Below are 6,597 nucleotides of genomic sequence, written 5' to 3'. Positions count from 1 at the left end.
AATTATATAATAAAAACCACACTATATAATTATAAAGTATTATATTTACATGTGAACTGAGTGGAAATTTAAACTTAAAATTTTTTTCCCTTATAATATTAAAATTGTTCAATTTTTAAGTGGACATTTCTTGTAATAATTAGCACAATAAGGAACAAAATTTAAAAATATTCAAATTACTTACTTCAACAAATTTACACATATTTTTTCCCCTTCTTTTTTCACTGGAATTGCTAAATGGAAAAATACTTACGTAACTTTATTCTTTTAGTATTTGAAATTTTATTTAGCAAAACACCTAAAAACAAAACTTCAAAGCAAGGTAGAAATTTTTCCAGGGAATTAAACCATGAAAATAACTAATATCATGAAAATTGCTAATATTTTTTTATAATGTTAAAATAACTTTTATGGGCACATCAGAAATTTTCATCAATTCGATAATTATTCAAAGGTGTTATGTTCTATTAAAATAACTATCTTTGCAAAAAATTTACATAACATTTTAATTTCAAAACTGTCGGTAAATATTATGTGTTATCTATAATAAATTTGCACAAACTTATAATTGCATACCAGAATGAGACGAAAAATTAATAAAATTTTTTACATTATCTTTTAAAAGTTGCCTATTAATGATCAAAATTTGACTACAATCAACTACTCTTTTGAGAAAGTTACTATAACAAAATAGATTTTTGATTAAGACAATTCCATTCCTCGTTTTTCTCTGATTATATAGTATGCGTTATGAAGAATTAGCCTTAAAAAAACATATATTATGCATTTAAAAAAGTTGCTCTTGCAAAGAACCTTATATATAAAAATTTAAACCAGATTCTTCTCTAAGTTGATTTAAATTTTCTGTTTTTACAATAATATAAATAAATGTTTTGCTAAATTTTAAATATTAAGCCAAAGAAATTTTTACTATTATCATTATTTTACAATTACATTAATTTAAACATCATAAAAATATATACACATTTCTTATCTCAAATTTGAACTACAAAATTGAAGTAATAAATACAATGCTAGTAGTATAATTGCTCATATATTAGAGTTGATGTTTAACGATGATGTTAAAATAAAATTGCTTCTGATATCTTCAAAATTTCTTGAATTTTCATAATACTTAAACATAACTATAATGACTAGAATAAATTACACAATGCAGTAGTTAAGAATAAAAAAATTAATAAAATCATGACAAACATTTCACCACTTAATTATTTTATTTTAAAACAAAACACAATATAAATATAACTTCACTCAACTATAAAAGCAATACATTCTTACCATCATTGTTTAATATAAGCTTATCGATATTCTTTTGTTAAAATATAAGTTAAGAACACGTATTTGTAATTAAATAAAATAATTTTTATTTCAAAAAGCAACAGTAGGACCATGAGTTATGATTTTAATTATTATTATTTTTAAATTAAAAAAAATTCCAAAACTTTACAGTCATTTCATACAGTTTAAAGTTTTTCTTCAATTCAATTTTTTGTTTTTGTGCAATTGAACGATATTTGATGCACCTTTCTTCAAACTTTCATCTCCGGCAGATTTAAAGAGAACCTCCAGTCGTTTTGTTTTCTGTCAGGATTGAACATATGGCTCCCAGTTTTCTAACAGAATATACAGCACCCAATTTCAAAAATGAATGGCTCCTTCCAGGTAGATAAGCTTGTTTATCCAGCAGACGAAGCTAAAATTATAAGAGAGAAAAGCTAACTTTACATTGAAAACACTAAATTTAAACCTCTACATTACTTTATATTGAAAACATTAAATTAGTTAAAGTAAATTTAAAACTATTAAGCATTGAATATTTCTTTAAAACTTAAATCATTTCATTTGAAAATGTTTACAATTTAATGGGTAGATTTCCGTAACAATACCTGCACCAAAAAATCTCAGTATCACCGAGCAAGAATGGAAAAATATTTAACTTATAACCGCTTTCAAATAATAATTTTATTCTTTCCTAATTATTATTATTTTTTTTTAAAAAAAAACACGAAATTATAGTTTAAGATGCTTAAGCCCTTTTCAATTGAAGTGAATATTTAAGTATATATACAAATACAAAAATATATCAAATTCAATACTTTTTAATTTTTTTGAAGATTAAGTACAATGACACTTAACTATTAAAATATTTTTGTACATTGTATAAGCTCATAGAGCCAATGTTCACATTTTTTTTAAAAAACTTCATAAATAAAAATTTTAACACCTTTTAAGCACTGTTCTTCATTTAACGTAAATACACTTTGAATGGACCATATTTTTGCTTATTTTTTTAACTATTTGCTATCATTTATAAATTAATATAATTAATCATATATCAAAAACATCTGTCTATATAAAAATAAAGATATTTAACTCATCATTTTACAATATATATTAAACAGGAAATTCAAATAATGTAACAACAGTGTTCGACTTGTGAATAAAATTTTAAACATTCTAAACAGCAATGGTTTTAACTAAAAAGTAGTCGATTAATTAATAATAATTTTAACATGGCAAATTTGCTTACTAAAAATTTATTTTTATCTTTATCATTGCAATGAAAAAAAATTCAAACTGCAAAACTCTTTGTGACAAGCCAACAAAAAAAGTGGCGAAAAGTGTTAAGTAAAGAATTGCTTATTTTCTTCCCTTGCTTATTTTAAAATTCGATTTATGTAAAAGAACATCAATGTAAAAAGATATTATGAGAATTCAAAATCATCAATTCATGGTTGAAAAAATCATGTAAAAGGAGAATTCTCTAACAATTCACATATTTCAAAGTTGTAAATATATATTAAATATAGTTCGCCCCTCCCCCCGAATATGTTTACATAACGTTTTTTAAAAGTCAGTATGCATACCCAACATTTGTCAAATATTTTTTTTTCTTATAGTTTAACTAAATTTTTACAGCATTAGATTATTTCTAATAGGAACTTATTTAAAATATATAATTTAATCAAAGCTCTACATTCACCATAATCACCATTTTGAACAGACCATATTATTGTTTATTTTTTAATCATTTACAAATTAATATAAATAATGATGCATCAAAAGCATACAGATTAGTCTATATTCAAATAAAAATCGGTCCATATTTAAATAAAAATGTTTAATTCATTGTTGTACAATATTTTAAACATGAGTTTTTAATATATATTAAAATTTCTTGAAGATGAAGAGCTACATCTGAAATTGTAAAAGAAAATTAAATTTACAATGGAAAAACCAAATTTAAAATTATTATACAGTGAATATTTATTTTAAACTTAAATTATTTAATTTGAAAATGTTTTTAAAAAATTGTAATATCTTTTACAATGAAATTCAATGAATAAATTGCGGTATCAGTACTTGCATCAAAAAATCTTGGTAGAGCCACACGAAAAGCAAAAGTAACAGAGTGGGAAGGAGATTAACAAAAGAGTTTAGCTCATAAACACTCTCAAGTAAACTATGATATGTTTAAAAAAAAAAAAAAAATTCAAACTGCAAAACTTTTTAACCCCTTTTATTAGACCTGAAAATAAATACTCACTATGTGGAATGCAACAAAAAAAGTGTGAAATAAACAATTGCTTACTTTCGTCCATTGCTTATTTTAAAAATAGTAGATTTCCTTGAAGATGAAAAGCTATACTGAAATTTAAAAAGAAAAGAAATTAAATTTTGAAATGAAAAGAAAAGAAACAAATTTAAAACAATTTAACATTGAGTATTTATTTGAAACTTTAATTATTTAATTTGAAAATGATTTTAAGAAATTGAAATATTCTTTACAACAAAATTAAATGGTAAATTCCGGTATCGATACCAGCGTAAAAAAAATTTCGTTAGTGTCACACAAAAAATAACTCAGTGGGAAGGAGATCAACTAAAAGAATTTAGCTCATAAGCACTCCCAAGTAAAGTATCATATATTTAAAAATAAAAAAATGTAATCAAATTGCAAAACCTTTCAACTTCCTTTATTAGACCAGAAAATAACTACTCGCTATGTGGCAAATCAACAAAAAGAGTGCCGAAAAATATTAAATAAACAAATGCTTATTTTAAAAATTGTATAAGTACATCAATATAAAAAGATACTATAAGAATTTAAATTCATCAATTTATGGTTAAAAAAACCATGTAGGAGAATTCTTCAACAATTCAAATATTTCAAAGTTGTAATATATATATATATATTATTATTATTGTAATATATATATGCACATTTTTTTAAAACTTCATAAATAAAAATTTTAACACCTTTTAAAGCACCGTTCTTCATTTAACGTAAACACACTTTGAATAGACCATAGTGTTGCTTATTTTTTAACTATTTGCTATCATTTATAAATTAATATAATTAATCATATATCAAAAACATCTGTCTATATTAATGAAATGAAAATAAAGATATTTAACTCATCCTTTTACAATATATTAAACAGGAAATTAAAATAATGTAACAACAGTGTTCTGCTTGTGAATAAAATTTCAAACATTCTAAAATTCAATGGTTTTAACTAAAAAGTAGTCGATTAATTAATAATTATTTTAACATGGCAAATTTGTTAACTAAAAATTTATTTTTATCTTTATCATTGCAATGAAAAAAAATTCAAACTGCAAAACTCTTTGTGACAAGCCAACAAAAAAAATGGCGAAAAGTGTTAAATAAGCAATTGCTTATTTTCTTAAATTGCTTATTTTAAAATTCGTTTAATGTAAAAGAACATCACTGTAAAAAGATACGATGAGAATTCAAAATCATCAATTCATGGTTGAAAAAATCATGTAGAAGGAGAATTCTCTAAGAATTCACATATTTCAAAGTTGTAAATATATATTAAATATAGTTCGCCCCTCCCCCCAAATATGTTTACATGACGCTTTTTAAAAGTCAGTATGCATAACATTAATTTTTTTATTGCTTAATCAAATTTTTAGCCTCAGATTATATCTAAAAGAAATTTATTTAAAAACTTTATTAAATAATAATTATTTATTAGACTAATTATTATCATAATAATTATTTAATAAATATTTATTAAACTAAAAGAAACATTACAGAATAGGACAAACTCGAAAGGTATAACCCCGGGCAAACATATACATATTTTTGTTAAAAAAAATTGCAAGTTTAAAATCTATTTGGCGATTGCACTTGGCGGGACAGATCACGATACTGAAATATCCCCAAGAAATTTAAATAAAAATGTTTAATTCTTTGTTTTACAATATTTTAGACATGAAATTTTAATACTGTAACAATATTGTTTGTATTGAACGTTTAACATTCTAGAATGTAATGGTTTAAACTGAGCTAAAAGTAGCAGATCATTAATTTTCTAATTGTTTTAACTTGGCTAATTTGTTTACAGACAATTATTTTTATCTTTTTCACTGTTGCAGAAAAGCTTTGTCACAGTCGAATTACTTCGCAAACGTTGTTTTAAAAGCATATTTTGAACTAATTACATTACTTATTATTTATAGCTAGACAGTAAGTTAACAGAGAAGTCAACTACTATGTGCGAACAATAATGATCACAATTCATAATATTCACTGACTTTAACAGATACATGATCTATCACATACAGATACTAAAGCAAAAACATTACTTACATCTTTAACGTTTCATGTAACTATCATTGAAATGTATAAAGTTTTCAAATAATTACTAAATTATAAATACCTTATGTAATTGAAAAGAAAGCAGCCAAGCTCTAATGGCGTTGTAAACTAACGTACAGAAGAAACAACAGTTGAAAAAGTTTTTCGAGTTCAATCATTCGCAAACTACCACTAATATTATTTTTCGCTTTCTTTGCATTGGCTAAAAAGGATTAATATTTAATTTATCGTTTTCTTTCATAAATAAATGTTTATTTATTAATAATATGTTAAAACCTTTCGCAAAAAAGTGGCGCTGGACCAAAAATAATGAAATAGATAATAATTTTGAAAGTTCGAATGTTAGATCGAATACTATTTAATTTTATATAATATTAGCTCTAATATTAGAAGATAGGATTCAAGAGTATTGCGTTTTCTAGCACGGCAGTATTATATTGCATCTTTCTAATATTAGATCATATCTTTTTGCTACCTGGGTATAACCGCGGTTTGTCCAACTAGCAAAATTTTAGTCTTTGACGACATTTTCAAAAGAGTCAATAACTTATATATATTTTTTTAAGGCGTCATCTTTAGTTGTTCAGCTCAGATATCATGAGCTTCCTTGGTTGGTAAATCAATAATGACAGCACACACGACACAAATACTATTGTCATTTTTGCAGACAGGACGGGATAGCGTGTTCGCGATAACATTTGCTTTTCCTGGAATATATTGTACCTCTAGATTATATGCTTGTATTTTCAAAGCCCATCTTGCAAGTTGAGTAACCTGCACCAAATATTCCTTTTATCATGACATTTAAAATTGCCGTTATACTTGAAATACCCAGACTGTGAATTCTGATTTCTTCAAAACGAGAAGATGACAAATTTGTAGATGGATTGCAACTGGAACATTTAGATTTTATGTGTCCAACCTTTCCACACCCATTGGGCATC

At 24.3% G+C, this 6,597-nt stretch overlaps 1 long non-coding RNA gene across 1 annotated transcript; it reads right to left on the bottom strand.

The window, feature by feature from the left end:
* Window positions 1–1,216: 1,216 nt before the first annotated feature.
* Window positions 1,217–3,960, bottom strand: LOC139426934 (uncharacterized). Its single transcript, XR_011638058.1, has 2 exons — window positions 3,614–3,960; window positions 1,217–1,714 (listed from the first exon to the last, which is right to left on the bottom strand). It is a non-coding gene; the product is annotated as an uncharacterized lncRNA (long non-coding RNA).
* Window positions 3,961–6,597: the final 2,637 nt, after the last annotated feature.

The sequence above is a fragment of the Parasteatoda tepidariorum genome, chromosome 10 (genome assembly GCF_043381705.1).
Source record: "Parasteatoda tepidariorum isolate YZ-2023 chromosome 10, CAS_Ptep_4.0, whole genome shotgun sequence".
Taxonomy (NCBI): domain Eukaryota; kingdom Metazoa; phylum Arthropoda; class Arachnida; order Araneae; family Theridiidae; genus Parasteatoda; species Parasteatoda tepidariorum.
Note: the sequence above shows the minus strand (reverse complement) of the source record. Positions and strands in the feature narration are given on the sequence as shown.